General features: G+C 46.5%; 1 long non-coding RNA gene across 1 annotated transcript in view; it reads right to left on the minus strand.

Annotated features, from left to right (window-relative positions):
* Nucleotides 1-3,899: 3,899 nt before the first annotated feature.
* Nucleotides 3,900-16,100, minus strand: part of LOC136587484 (uncharacterized) — a 192,026-nt gene continuing 179,825 nt past the window's right edge. The window contains exon 3 of the long non-coding RNA XR_010787467.1: nucleotides 3,900-4,807. This is a non-coding gene — a long non-coding RNA (uncharacterized lncRNA). The remainder of the gene's footprint in view (nucleotides 4,808-16,100) is intronic.

A 16,100-nucleotide genomic window follows, 5' to 3' on the forward strand; every position in this document is an offset into this window, starting at 1 on the left:
TGGCTATTAGTAAAGGGACATTATGGCTTTTACTACAGGGAACAGTATAGCTACCATAGTACAGGAGACATTATAGCGATTTTATACTACAGGGTGAGAGTATCGCTATATATTTCTATAGGAGAACAGTACGGCTATTTATTACTGCAGGGGGCATTATCGCTATTTTTTACTACAGGGGGACATAATGGCTACATATTACTATAGGCAGGCAGTACAACCTTTTATTTCTGCAGGAGCATTATGGCTACTTATTACTGCAGGAGATATTGTGGCTTTTTATTACTAGAGGTGGACAGTGCAGATCATTGTTCATTACAGGGAGACAGTGCAGCTTGTTATTTATTACTCAGGAGGTGCTGTGAGTTGCAATGTTATACAGTATTTAGGGAAAACCATGTATGGCATTATTAAACATTTCTTAATACAGGGATATAGTGATTACAGATATGAAAAAAAGCAAAGAACCTACAACTTATGTTTGGCAACCTCTATGGAGACAAATTGTGTCCAGGAGTTAGTTGTCATGTCGGTCTGGACTGGATGGAGAGGAAAACGACAATGTTAATTAGAGATGATGTCATGTGAGTCACAGTGTCATTGTGTTTTCTGTCACTTGCTGCCTCTGATCAGTCTTGTAGTCACAGTGTGGTCTGTAGAGTGACGATGAGTAGTAGCATTCTTGTTTGTGAGCCGACAACTCCCAACAACCTTGTAATTGTTTTATTGGAATATTAGTTTAGCGACAATTTTCGCCTCATGCAGCAGAAAGACGAGGGGCACCCCTGGATGTGCTCAAAGGACAAGGGCAATCCATAGAGGCCACACCTCACAATTTACAGCAATGAAAGGATCTGCTGCTAATGTTGTAGTTGGAGATAACACATGACATCTTCAGACATCTGCTGCAATCCATTCCTTGATGGATCAAAGCTTTTTTGGTGGTCTAAGGCGGACTGACACAATATTGGGCAGGTAGTTCTGATGTTATGTCTGATTGGAGTATCCTTTTCATGTTTATGGCCAATTGTTGTTTTCCAATGCAAGAACAAACTGGGTGGAGCTTAGTTATCACATGATTGTGTGAACATGTAAGTTAATGGGAAGTGGCTGCAATTTGACACACTAAGGGCGCCCACCCACTGGCGATTTTTTTCCCTGCGAAATTCGCAGCATTTTTTTCTCTGCAGGGGTCCATGGGACTTGTAATGTTAAAATCGCGATCGCGCAAAATCGCAATTTACCGCGAAATCGCGATTTTGCGCGATCGCGATTTTAACATTACAAGTCCCATAGACCCCTGCAGAGAAAAAAATGCTGCGAATTTCGCAGGGAAAAAAATCGCCAGTGGGTGGGCGCCCTTAGAGATAACAGCCCCATTGCTGGAAATATGTAGAAACCACATGGTAAATACAGAGAGCAAAAGACACTTATATTCTTGAGTTCACTCTGCAAATTTGTGGTCTACATCTCTTTGAGCGATTATTCGGGTGACTATAGGCCCGTGTAAAGGTACCTTAATTTTGGATTAGCCAATCGTAATACTGACTTTGGTTAGCCATAAAACCACAATCAATGGAGATCATTAAGCTATAAAGTTTTTAGTAATTACTAAATTATTAGTACAAATCTATATATATAAAGACGAAAGCCCTCACTGACTGCCTGACTGACTCACTGACTGACTGACTTGCCACTAATTCTCCAACTTCCCGATGTCGTAGAAACATGAAATATAGCACAAGCATAGATTATGTCCAAAATAGGAAGAGTTAATGGGTCCCAACTTGATTATTCAATTCTAGCACAAAAGAATTAGCGTCCAAATTTTACATACAGAATCTAATTCTCTCACTTCCCAATGTCATATAAACTTGAAATTTGGCGCGAGCATTGATTTTGTCATAAATAGGAAAGGTTAATGGGTCCCAAGTCGATTATTCAATTCTAGCGCAAAAGTACCAGCGTCCAAATTTTACGTACGTAATCTAATTCTCACACTTCCTGATTTCATAGAAATTTGAAATTTGGCACGAGCATTGATTATGTCATAAAGTGGAAAAGTTAATGGGTCCCAACTCGATTATTCAATTCTAGCGCAAAAGAATTAGCATCCAAATTTTACGTATGGAATCTAATTCTCTCACTTCCTGATGTCACAAAAGCTTGAAATTTGGCACGAGCATTGAATATGTAATAAATAGGAAAAGTTAATGGGTCCCAACTCGATTATTCAATTCTAAGCGCAAAAGAATCAGCGTCCAAATTCTACATACGTAATCTAATTCTCTCACTTCCTGATGTCATTTAATATAAAGGAAACGTCGCATGGTTACCTCCACGTGGTGTTTTCTGGTAAAAGCAAAGAACCTTGCAAAATGGTGAACATATTTTTTTCCTCGGTATCTATAAAGTAACCACGACTTCATAAGATTTTCCGTGTGAACACCAGATAAACACCAGTACAAAATAAACTCGGGCGAAGCCGGGTATATCAGCTAGTATATATATAAAGGCAAAAGCCCTCACTGACTGACTCACCACTAATTCTGTAACTTCCAGATGTCGTACAAACATGAAATTCGGCACAAACATTCTTTAGGTCCTAAATAGGAAAAGTAAAGGGGTCATAACTCGAATATTCAATGCTAATTACAAAGGTAAGTGCACCTCTATGTAATGTAACTTCCCAGTGTCATACAAGCGTGAAATTTGGCACGATCATTCTTTAGGTCCTAAATTAGGAAAGTAACAAGGTCATAATTCGATTTTTCAATGCTAAGTGCAAAAATAACTGCATCCCTATGTAATGTAACTTCCCAATGTCGTAGAAGCGTGAAATTCGGCACGAGCATTCTTTAGGTCCTAAATAGGAAAAGTAAATGGGTCATAACTCAATTATTCAATACTAATTTCAAAAGTAAGTACACCCCTATGTAATGTAACTTCCTGGTGTCGTACAAGCGTGAATTTTGGTGCGGGCATTCTTTAGCTCCTAAGTGAGGAGAGCTGGGGTGGGGGCTGGCACAGGGATGACAGAAAGGGACATCAGTACATGCAGTATGAGGAAAATCTGACGTTCCTCTATGTGTATACATATTTTATTCCTAAGTTCCTCTAAAGTAACTACGACTTCATAAGATTTTCCGTGTAAACACCAGATAAACACCAGTAGCAAATTAACTCAGGCGAAGCCGGGTATATCAGCAAGTCTATATATATAAAGACGAAAGCCCTCACTTACTGACTGACTGACTCGCCACTAATTCTCCAACTTCCCGATGTCGTAAAAACATGAAATTTGGCACGAGCATTGATTATGTCCAAAATAGGAAAAGTAAAGGGGTCCCAACTCAATTATTCAATTCTAAGCGCAAAAGAACAAGCGTCCAAATTTTACCTACAGAATCTAATTCTCTTATTTCCCGATGTCATAGAAACTTGAAATTTGGCACGAGCATTGATTGTGTCATAAATAGGAAAAGCTAATGGGTCCCAACTCGATTATTCAATTCTAAGTGCAAAAGAATTAGCGTCCACATTTTATGTACGTAATCTAATTCTCTCATTTCCCGATGTCATAGAAACTTGAAATTTGGCACAGGCATTGATTATGTCATAAATAGAAAAAGTTAATGGGTCCCAACTCGATTATTCAATTCTAGTGCAAAAGAATTAGCGTCCAAATTTTACGTACGTAATCTAATTGTCTCACTCCCCGATATCATAGAAAATTAAAAAAATTTTCACGAGCATTGATTATGTCATAAATAGGAAAAGCTAATGGGTCCCAACTCGATTATTCAATTGTAAGCGCAAAAGAATTAGCGTCCAAATTTTACGTACAGAATCTAATTCACTTCCCGATGTCATTTTATATAAAGGAAACGTCGCATGGTTACCTCCACATGGTGTTTCCTGGGTAACGCAAAGAACCATGCAAAATGGTGAACATATTTTTTTCCTGGTATCTCTAAAGTAACCACGACTTCATAAGATTTTCCGTGTGAACACCAGATAAACACCAGTACCAAATTAACTCGTGCGAAGCCGGGTATATCAGCTAGGTATTATATAAACCTCAGTAGCTGAATGTAACTCCCCAACGTTGGGCCTTTCATGGATTATGATTTTTCCCTACAAGCAATGCTTGGTTTCATCCAGGACACAATGCATGTGTGAATCGTGCAATTGGACCTGTTCTATGCATTTGGCCACTCATAAAGGTCAATTATATTTCATTTCCCACTGTTTATGCACAACGCTAATGACTAGATTTCTTTCTTGTTACAAATATTTTTATTGTTTGTTTTTTTTTAAATATATATTTCAAAAGGTCTATAAATCAAATCAATGTACAGTGCAGAGAGGAGAATAACATTTGTAGTTGACGAAATAGACACCCAAGTTTGGATCGGCAATGCAAGATATAGGAGATTTTGTATTAATCTTTGCAAGAGCTCCTCCCCTTTCTTCAGGTCTTTTAATTAATGTCCAATGATATTGGATGAGGCTGATAATGCAAAATTCCATACAGCATTTTCACTTTTAAGCATACAGCCTCCTGTAGTGGTAGACCGCCATCCATCTTAGGCTTCTTAGCAGGTGCAATGCTCAATAAAGTAGTAACTGTTTCCACCTCTCCATTCCTTGCATCGCTCTTGAATTTCCCAACATGATAGGCTTCGTACATTCACTGCTTGTTCATATTGGCTCTTCTATACAACCATCTTCAATCTTCTGGAAGATCCCACAGGGGAGTTGATGTTACTGGATTAGAACCCAGGTTAGATGTTGGGTCTCCAATCTAGACAAGAAATAAAACAAAGAGAATGCTTTGTCAGTGTCGTTCGAGTCATATTGATAATTTAGGCTAAGAACAGAGGCCATCCCACCAGAACATCAGTCTGGCTCTTGGAGTGACATGGGACTCGAAAGTATCCTCAAGCATTTCCAGCAATTAGATGTAACTGGATTCAAAATACACCCCCACGTATGTTCAACTTGGTAGTATTGCTCACATAACAATGTTTTAACACTAGCACCCAGCCTAACCAATAAATATTTATGCATCACTTATGCCATTAGTTCTCCATAGAGTACATTTTAACCCCTTAATGCTACAGAGCATACAGTTACGTCCTGGAGATTCAGGGTTACTTTGGAGGGGCGGGTCGATCCTGTTCTATACAATGCGGGTGCCGGCTGATCCTTACAGTTGACACACGCCTGCAACAGCTTCGAACAGAAGAGCCGCTGATCGCAGCTGTCAATTCTGACAGCGATATTTAAATGCTTCAATCAATGTTCGGGTGTCCTGCACTACCCCCCGCGATGACATCGCAGTTGCTGCATGGTTGCCATGCCAGTCGGGGGCCTTCTGATAGACAATCTGCCATGGCAGCTCTAGGGGCTATCAAGCCATGCTTGTGGCCAGGCTTTATAGATTGCTTGCATCATACTCCAGGAGTCCTCAAACCATCGCAAGTTCATGTCCCCCACGGGGACTAAAACAAAATGTAAGAATCAGTTTTTTTTATTAATTGCTAAAAAAAATAAAAGGTATTGAAAGTTAAAAAAAACAACAACCTTTTGCCATATTTATAATAAAAAAAAAAGCTCATAATGCACAAATTCGTGCGTTTTTTTCTCCCTGGCTTCTTTCACACGAGCGCATATCAACGGGCTGCTTTCATGGCTGGCCAGTATGCGCTGTGAGCTACTGCATTGGATTATAATGCATTAAATCACATGGGCATATTACTGAAACGTAAAAAGGCCGGCCAAGCCAATATAGCACCATGCGCTTTTATGTCGAGCCCAAAAGATAGTCCTGGAACCATCATTTGAGCCGGAATACGTAGGTGGGAGAAACTCCTTTCCTCTGTTCTCCTCCCCCCGTGCAGGCTCCCCTTTCGCTCCTCCCCTCTCGTTCTGGGCAGGGGTGGAGCTAAATGCCGATCTGTCCCGCCCCTACAATTGATGGCTATGGGCAAGGGGCGTGGCATGGGTGGGGCTAAGTGCCTGCCATCTCCCCGCCCCTTGTCCATAGCCATAAATGGGAGGGGGCGGGGCGGACCATTGCTTAGCTTTGCCCCGCCCCTCACATTACACAGAACGAGCGGTGAGCCTGCGATGGTAAGGGAGGGGAAATGGGCGATGGCCTGGTGAGCTTGGCGCATTTGAGCCGGCCTCACCAGGCCATATGAATAGGCACACAAACGTTTGATTTGTGCGCCCGTTCACCAGTTTTTTTCTCCCCCAACATAGCGTATATCGTCCGGCCGTGAAAACGGCTGGCTGAACGGCTGGCTGATATGCTCTCGTGTGAAAGAAGCATAAGGCTGCTTTTACATGGCTTGATTTGTTGGGCAACAGAAACCTCACAGGTCGTCCCAGTGATAATCATTCCTGTGCTTTTACACAGCAACGAGCATCACTGACTGCGCTAACTGAATGGAGACGGAGGGCCAGAGCGATTCCCAGCCGGCTCCATTCACAGTAATGATACATTGTTCCATTTTCTGCATGCAAAAGCTGAACAACGACTAAGAAGTGAAAGACTTCTCACTTGTCATTGAGTCGGTGTATGCATGCACACTGACCGAGGATGGTTCAGATTCTCGCTGGATCGTGGTAATCCGTACGGCTATTCGTGCCACGTAAAGGAGCTTAAGGTAGGTAAAAACTAAAATAAAGGAAATGTAGATGCTAATTTTATGGTTATCAAGACCGCTGGTGCTCTTTAAGAATTGCATAAGGGTCCTTTCAGATGAACCAATTCTTGTTTGAACGAGTGAGTGACGTCACCGCTAGCTAATTCGCTCTCGGCAGATACATCATTGGCTCATTCAAATGAGAATTGTTCAGTATCATCCAGTCTTTCACATTCGCTGTATAAAATCAAATTCTTCATCAATACAATGCTAAAATCGTGGGGCAAAAAAAAAGACTAACAAAAGACAGAAAAACAAACATAATTGCTTGTTGGTTATTTTAAAGGTGACCCCACAAAGTGGGCAAAGATCTTTGGACATATACCTAGGGGGGATACAGCATGGACGCACAGCAGCTAATAGGCTTCATATTACAAATGTGTACTATGCCTGTATTCATTAGGCCTAAAGCCATATAATGACTGAAGTTTTTTTTCATGTGAACTTAAAGGAGTTTTCCAGGACAATGTTTTGTTTTGTTTTTTTTAAACCGTGCAGCTCACCAGGCTATTAAAAAAGTTAAAGGGCTCCAGTTCTGCTGGTCTGGGGGGGGGGGGGGGGGGGCTGAAGGGCGATGACACCCTGAGGGTGGTTAGACACCTGCAAGCGAGGGTTCCTCTTTCCTGCTGCATTCGGGGAGCAGTAAAGGGGAATTCCTGTAACCAAGTGGCTTCGTCTTAGGAAGGAGCCGAACTGCACCGAACGGTCCCCATTGACCGTGGGATCTGTTCACTTTTTCCTCAGTTGCTCAGCTTTTAGCCAGAAGAAAAAGTGCTGCATGCAGCACTTTTTCTTCCGGTATTTTGTGCTAGATCTGTGCCAGGACCTCCAACCGAAGATTCCAACACAGATGTGAAACCACCCTAACACATCTGTAGTCGCCCAGTACATGCTTTCCTGGCCCCCTCCATAATGTCATACATGTATGTCTTATGTAGATGCTCCGTGCAAAACTTTCTTGTCATTCTGTTATGTGTATTGCACAGCTGCAGCAAATGAGAGGTTAATCAAGTCTGTAAATGTATCAATTCATGTCCTGTCACATGGTATGAGTGATTGAGAGTGGGAAAGTGAGTCCATCTTTTGGAGCTGTTAGAGAAAACATAGAGACGCATGGGGGCACCTTCAGCCCTCATGTGTTAAAGATGGAGGAGGAGGAGAGATTTCCCGAGTGCAAGGATAATCATGAGAGGTGAGTCAGTCCACCCCAGAGAGAGAGAGCATGAGACAGTCCTAAGTCTTCTCTACACAAGGCCCATTGCAGAGGTATTCTTCTTCTTAATTGTTCACACCCAAGCATCCTGAAGTCTGGGACCGCTGGGTGGAGGTACATGTCTGCAATTGTCACACACACAGGCATCCTAAAGTCTGGCATCGCTGTGTGGAGGTACTTATCTTCAAGTCTTTCTGTATATATCTCTAATTCTGCCTGCACTTGGAATACTGTCTATTTATGCCTTGTAACATTGAAGTGTTTATTCAAGTATTTTTCCAGGCCCTGAACGTTCCCAGGGACCTGAGGTACTATATCACTGTCTGTGGCTCAATTATTTCCCCGCCAATGTTAATGTCGGTGGATGCCGGAATGGTAGTGTCACCCGTGACAACCTCAGCACCTGTTCTCCAATTAATTGGGCATCCCCATGCCAGGGGTGTCCAGAAGAGGTCCGACGCTGCCCTGGCCTTGGCCGTGTGCGTCTCTCCAGGAAGGAGCCTGGTAAGTGACGCCATGACAAGCCAGCATCTTGCCCTCCCAGCTCCTCAGCGTATGCCATGTGTCCGGAGTCACCCTATGGGACGCTGCACATCGTCATGTGATCACTGCTGCCAATCACTAGCTTACTGCAGCTATAAGTAAAGACCAGTGGGGAACTAGTATCACTGAAGTGAATTATACCTATAACATTCTCCTTTGTCTTCTATGTAAAAAAGGGAATCGGTTTCCTAAATACAAGTGAAAACTCGGATAGATGGAGATAATTGGCTTGCATCAAAGACATACGTTTCACCCCTTTTTTTCCCTTAATTTCTTTTAAATTCTAATGCGCCATTCCTTTCACACTACAGATGTCTGCTCTTAGCTGTGAATCCTATGTGCAAAATAATTCACGCCTCCTTAATAGCAGATGCCAGCGTTCCTTCAAGAATAAATCCATACAACCAATATGAGATGTTGGATCATTTAATATATTTTTAAAGGGGCCAGTTAAGTCCAAACACAAGGCGTCCCGGACGTCTAAACACACAGAGCTCTTGGAACGAAGCCCGCTCATCGTACCAGTGTGCTTGGAATGACAAGAGGCCAGCCCTCAACCTGACAGCTCGCACAAAGAAAAAAGAATCCCAAGTAAACAAGGAAATTAAAAGTGCTTCCTACAGGTTGCCAGGAAACTGTAGCACTTAGCTGAAGATTGTACTTGAAGTGTGTACAGTTAAAAGGACCAGTATATAGCAACCTAGATTCCATCATAACACATTGAGAGGCAGAGTTAACTAGTTTTTATTAATCCAAGTTTTCAACTTATCTTGCAGTGTTCTTCGGAGGATGTGAGGCTCCATAGTAGTTAAAGAAACAACTAGAATTCACTAGGGAAAAGCAGAAGAAACTCTCAAATGTAACCTCTAATATTCTAATGTGAATGACTCAACCTTCAATACTCAAATAAAAGTAATGACTAGAGATGAGCGAACGCGTTCGTCCGAGCTTGATATTCGTGCGAATATTAGGGTGTTCGGGATGTTCGTTATTCGTAACGAACACCATGCGGTGTTCTGGTTACTTTCACTTCCTTCCCTGAGACGTTTGCGCGCTTTTCTGGCCAATTGAAAGACAGGGAAGGCATTACAACTTCCCCCTGCAACGTTTAAGCCCTATACCACCCCCCTGCTGTGAGTGGCTGGCGAGATCAGGTGTTCGCCTAATATAAAAGTCGGCCCCTCCCGCGGCTCGCCTCAGATGCGGTGTGAGTTAGATGAGGGACAGTGCTGTTTATACCGGAGCTGCTGTAGGGAAAGAATTGGTAGTTAGTGTAGGCTTCAAGACCCCCCAAAGGTCCTTATTAGGGCCACTGATAGCTGTGTGTTGGCTGCTGTTAGCAGTGGCATTTTTTTTTTTCTCAAAATCGCCTCTGCAGACCGTTGCACCTGGCATTAGGGACAGAAGTGCTGCATAGGCAGGGAGAGTGTTAGGAGTGAGTGTAGCCTTCAAGAACCTCAACGGTCCTTTCTAGGGCCATATTTATCCGTGTGCAGTACTGTCCAGGCTGCTGTTAGCTGTGCTGCATTTTTTTTGGGCTTCTCAAAATCGCCTCTGCAGAGCATTCCACCCTCCATTGATACTGCAGGGAAAGAATTGTATAGGCAGGGCCACAACACAGTTATTATTCATAGAATATACGCAGTGCTGCCTTTTGGTGGGAAAAAACTGAAAACAAATCAATTTGTCCAGCCTCTGTCCGTCCTAACGCCTGTGGACACGTGTGAGCTGCGTGAAAAACATTGCTAAATCATACGCACCCAGCTACGCTTTACTGCTGGCTTCGCCATTTGCTTTCCTTAATTGGGAAAAAAAATACCTGCTCTGCCAGAGTTATAATAACTCTGCTACCCTCACGTTCTGTGACACATAAGCAGGGACACAGCACAGTTATTAAACTTCTCATGTTCATAGAATATACGCAGTGCTGCCTTTTGGTGGGAAAAAACTGAAAACAAATCAATTTGTCCAGCCTCTGTCCGTCCTTACGGGCGGTGGAGACGTGTGAGCTGCGTGAAGAACAGTGCTAAATCATACGCACCCAGCTACGCTTTACTGCTGGCTTCGCCATTTGCTTTCCTTAATTGGGAAAAAAAATACCTGCTCTGCCAGAGTTATAATAACTCTGCTACCCTCACGTTCTGTGACACATAAGCAGGGACACAGCACAGTTATTAAACTTCTCATGTTCATTGAATATACGCAGTGCTGCCTTTTGGTGGGAAAAAACTGAAAACAAATCAATTTGTCCAGCCTCTGTCCGTCCTTACGGGCGGTGGAGACGTGTGAGCTGCGTGAAGAACAGTGCTAAATCATACGCACCCAGCTACGCTTTACTGCTGGCTTCGCCATTTGCTTTCCTTAATTGGGAAAAAAAATACCTGCTCTGCCAGAGTTATAATAACTCTGCTACCCTCACGTTCTGTGACACATAAGCAGGGACACAGCACAGTTATTAAACTTCTCATGTTCATTGAATATACGCAGTGCTGCCTTTTGGTGGGAAAAAACTGAAAACAAATCAATTTGTCCAGCCTCTGTCCGTCCTTACGGGCGGTGGAGACGTGTGAGCTGCGTGAAGAACAGTGCTAAATCATACGCACCCAGCTACGCTTTACTGCTGGCTTCGCCATTTGCTTTCCTTAATTGGGAAAAAAAATACCTGCTCTGCCAGAGTTATAATAACTCTGCTACCCTCACGTTCTGTGACACATAAGCAGGGACACAGCACAGTTATTAAACTTCTCATGTTCATTGAATATACGCAGTGCTGCCTTTTGGTGGGAAAAAACTGAAAACAAATCTATTTGTCCAGCCTCTGTCCGTCCTTACGGGCGGTGGAGACGTGTGAGCTGCGTGAAGAACAGTGCTAAATCATACGCACCCAGCTACGCTTTACTGCTGGCTTCGCCATTTGCTTTCCTTAATTGGGAAAAAAAATACCTGCTCTGCCAGAGTTATAATAACTCTGCTACCCTCACGTTCTGTGACACATAAGCAGGGACACAGCACAGTTATTAAACTTCTCATGTTCATTGAATATACGCAGTGCTGCCTTTTGGTGGGAAAAAACTGAAAACAAATCTATTTGTCCAGCCTCTGTCCGTCCTTACGGGCGGTGGAGACGTGTGAGCTGCGTGAAGAACAGTGCTAAATCATACGCACCCAGCTACGCTTTACTGCTGGCTTCGCCATTTGCTTTCCTTAATTGGGAAAAAAAATACCTGCTCTGCCACAGTTATAATAACTCTGCTACCCTCACGTTCAGTGACACATTAGCAGGGACACAGCACAGTTATTAAACTTAGATTATTCATTCACTAAAGGCAGTGGGGCCGTTCGTTTTCCAAAAAGTGCAAAAATAATATTTGGCCTGCAGTCTTGCGCCAATTTATTTCCTGCCTGTGAAATCAAATCACTGGTAATACAGCATGCTGAGGGGTAGGGGTAGGCCTAGAGGACGTGGACGCGGCCGAGGACGCGGAGGGCCAAGTCAGGGTGTGGGCACAGGCCGAGCTCCGGATCCCGGTGTGTCGCAGCCGACTGCTGCGCGATTAGGAGAGAGGCACGTTTCTGGCGTCCCCACATTCATCGCCCAATTAATGGGTCCACGCGGGAGACGGTTATTAGAAAATGAGCAGTGTGAGCAGGTCCTGTCCTGGATGGCAGAAAGTGCTTCGAGCAACCTATCGTCAACACGCAGTTCTGCGCCGTCCACTGCTGCAAATCCGAATCCTCTGTCTGCTGCTCCTCCTTCCTCCCAGCCTCCTCACTCCACTACAATGACACCTGCTCAGGAGCGGGAACACTCCCAGGAACTGTTCTCGGGCCCCTGCTCAGATTGGGCAGCAGCGGTTCCTCTCCCACCAGAGGAGTTTATAGTCACTGATGCCCAACCATTCGAAAGTTCCCGGGGTCCGGGGGATGAGGCTGGGGACTTCCGCCAACTGTCTCAACAACTTTCTGTGGGTGAGGAGGACGATGACGATCAGACACAGTTGTCTTGCAGTGAGGTAGTAGTAAGGGCAGTAAGTCCGAGGGAGCAGCGCACAGAGGATTCGGAGGAAGAGCAGCAGGACGATGAGGTGACTGACCCCACCTGGTGTGCAACGCTTACTCAGGAGGACAGGTCTTCAGAGGGGGAGTCAAGGGCATCAGCAGGGCAGGTTGCAAGAGGCAGTGCGGTGGCCAGGGGTAGAGGCAGGGCCAGACCGAATAATCCACCAAGTGTTTCCCAAAGCGCCCCCTCGCGCCATGCCACCCTGCAGAGGCCGAGGTGCTCTAAGGTCTGGCAGTTTTTCACAGAGACGCCTGACGACCGACGAACTGTGGTGTGCAACCTTTGTCGCGCAAAGCTCAGCCGGGGAGCCAACACCAACAGCCTCACCACCACCACCATGCGCAGGCATATGATGGCCAAGCACCCCACAAGGTGGGACGAAGGCCGTTCACCGCCTCCGGTTTGCACCCCTGCCTCTCCCCCTGTGCCCCAACCTGCCACTGAGATGCAACCCCCCTCTCAGGACACAGGCACGACCGTCTCATGGCCTGCACCCACACCCTCACCTCCGCTGTCCTCGGCCCCATCCTCCAATGTCTCGCACCGCACAGTCCAGCCGTCGCTAGCGCAACTGTTGGAGCGCAAGCGCAAGTACGCCGCCACGCACCCGCACGCTCAAACGTTAACCGTCCGCATCGCAAAATTCATCAGCCTTGAGATGCTGCCGTATAGGATTGTGGAAACGGAGTCCTTCAAAAGTATCATGGAGGCGGCGGCCCCGCGCTACTCAGTTCCCAGTCGCCACTACTTTTCCCGATGTGCCGTCCCAGCCCTGCACGACCACGTCTCCCGCAACATTGTACGCGCCCTCACCAACGCGGTTACTGCCACGGTCCACTTAACTACGGACACGTGGACAAGCACAGGCGGGCAGGGCCACTACATCTCCCTGACGGCACATTGGGTGAATTTAGTGGAGGCTGGGACAGAGTCAGAGCCTGGGACCGCTCACGTCCTACCCACCCCCAGAATTGCGGGCCCCAGCTCGGTGCTGGTATCTGCGGAGGTGTATGCTTCCTCCACTAAAGCACCCTCCTCCTCCTCCTCCTCCTCCTCTGTCTCGCAATCAAGATGTGTTAGCAGCAGCATGTCGCCAGCAGTCGGTGTCGCGCGGTGTGGCAGCACAGCGGTGGGCAAGCGTCAGCAGGCCGTGCTGAAACTACTCAGCTTAGGCGATAAGAGGCACACGGCCCACGAACTGCTGCAGGGTCTGACACAGCAGACCGACCGCTGGCTTGCGCCGCTGAGCCTCCAACCGGGCATGGTCGTGTGTGACAACGGCCGTAACCTGGTGGCGGCTCTGCAGCTCGGCAGCCTCACGCACGTGCCATGCCTGGCCCACGTCTTTAATTTGGTGGTTCAGCGCTTTCTGAAAAGCTACCCACGCTTGTCAGACCTGCTCGTAAAGGCGCGCCGGCTCTGCGCACATTTCCGCAAGTCCCACACGGACGCTGCCACCCTGCGCACCCTGCAACATCACTTTAAGCTGCCAGTGCACCGACTGCTGTGCGACGTGCCCACACGGTGGAACTCTACGCTCCACATGTTGGCCAGGCTCTATGAACAACGGAGAGCTATAGTCGAATACCAACTCCAACATGGGCGGCGCAGTGGGAGTCAGCCTCCTCAATTCCTTTCAGAAGAGTGGGCCTGGTTGGCAGACATCTGCCATGTCCTTGGTAATTTTGAGGAGTCTACCCAGGTGGTGAGCGGCGATGCTACAATCATTAGCGTCACCATTCCTCTGCTATGCATCTTGAGAAATTCCCTGCAAACAATAAAGGCAGCTGCTTTGCGCTCGGAAACGGGGGCGGGGGAAGACAGTATGCCGCTGGATAGTCAGGGCACCCTCCTGTCTATTTCTCAGCGCGTACAGGAGGAGGAGGAGGAGCATGAGGAGGATGAGGAGGAGGGGGAAGAGACAGCTTGGGCCGCTGCTGACGGTACACCGGCTGATTGCCTGTCATCCTTTCAGCGTGTATGGCCTGAGGAGGAGGAGGAGGAGGAGGAGGATCCTGAAAGTGATCTTCCTAGTGAGGACAGCCATGTGTTGCGTACTGGTACCCTGGCACACATGGCTGACTTCATGTTAGGATGCCTTTCTCGTGACCCTCGCGTTGCACGCATTCTGGCCACGACGGATTACTGGGTGTACACACTGCTCGATCCACGGTATAAGGAGAACCTGCCCACTCTGATTCCCGAAGAGGAAAGGGGTTCGAGAGTGTTGCTATACCACAGGACCCTTGCGGACAAGCTGATGGTAAAATTCCCAGCCGACAGCGCTAGTGGCAGAAGGCGCAGTACCGAGGGCAAGGTAGCAGGGGATGTGCGTAGATCGAGCAGCATGTACATCCCAGGCAGTGCAACAGTCTTTAAGGGCCTGGCCAGCTTTATGGCTCCCCACCAAGACTGTGTCACCGCTCCCCAGTCACGGCTGAGTCGGCGGGAGCACTGTAAAAGGATGGTGAGGGAGTACGTAGCGGATCGCACGACCATCCTTGGTGACGCCTCTGCCCCCTACAACTACTGGGTGTCGAAGCTGGACACGTGGCCTGAACTCGCGCTGTATGCCCTGGAGGTGCTTGCTTGTCCTGCGGCTAGCGTCTTGTCGGAAAGGGTGTTTAGTGCGGCTGGGGGAATCATCACAGATAAGCGTAGCCGCTTGTCAACCGACAGTGCCGACAGGCTAACACTCATCAAGATGAACAAAGGCTGGATTTCCCCAGACTTCTGTTCTCCACCAGCGGACAGCAGCGATACGTAAGCAATACGTAGGCTGCACCCGCGGATGGAAGCTACGTTCTCTCTCACCATCCAAAACGGGGACATTTCTGCTTCATCAATCTGTGTCTAATATTCCTCCTCCTCCTCCTCCTGCTCCTCCTCCTGAAACCTCACGTAATCACGCTGAACGGGCAATTTTTCTTAGGGCCACAAGGCTCAGTCAAATAATTTTTCAGAACAATTTTTAAAAGTTTCAATGCGCTTAAAAGCATTGGAACTTTAACTTGAACCAATTTTTCGTTACACTGGGCTGCCTCCAGGCCTAGTTACCACTTAAGCCACATTAACCAAAGCGATTAATGGGTTTCACCTGCCCTCTTGGCTGGCCATGGCCAATTTTTGGGATGTACATTAGTACTGTTGATACAGCAATTTTTGTGGGCCCTCGCCTACAGTGTAATCAAATTAATTTTTAGCCCACCTGCATTACAGCTGACGTAACCTCAGCTGTGTTGGGCAATGCAATGGGATATTTTTATGTACCGCCGGTGGGTTCCAGGGAGCCACCCATGCTGTAGGTGCACACGGAGTTTTTAATACATCTGTACACTTCTAAAGAACCCCAGTCTGACTGGGGCATGCAGTGTGGGCCGAAGCCCACCTGTATTACGCACAACATTACTACCTCAGCTGTGTTGGGCAATGCAATGGGATATTTCTATGTACCGCCGGTGGCTTCCTGGCACCCACCCAGGCAGTGGGTCCACAGGGAGTTTAACCTACATGTGTCCACTTGTAAAGAACCCCAGTCTGACTGGGGCATGCAGTGTGGGCCGAAGCC

The sequence above is a fragment of the Eleutherodactylus coqui genome, chromosome 13, assembly GCF_035609145.1.
Source record: "Eleutherodactylus coqui strain aEleCoq1 chromosome 13, aEleCoq1.hap1, whole genome shotgun sequence".
NCBI lineage: Eukaryota > Metazoa > Chordata > Amphibia > Anura > Eleutherodactylidae > Eleutherodactylus > Eleutherodactylus coqui.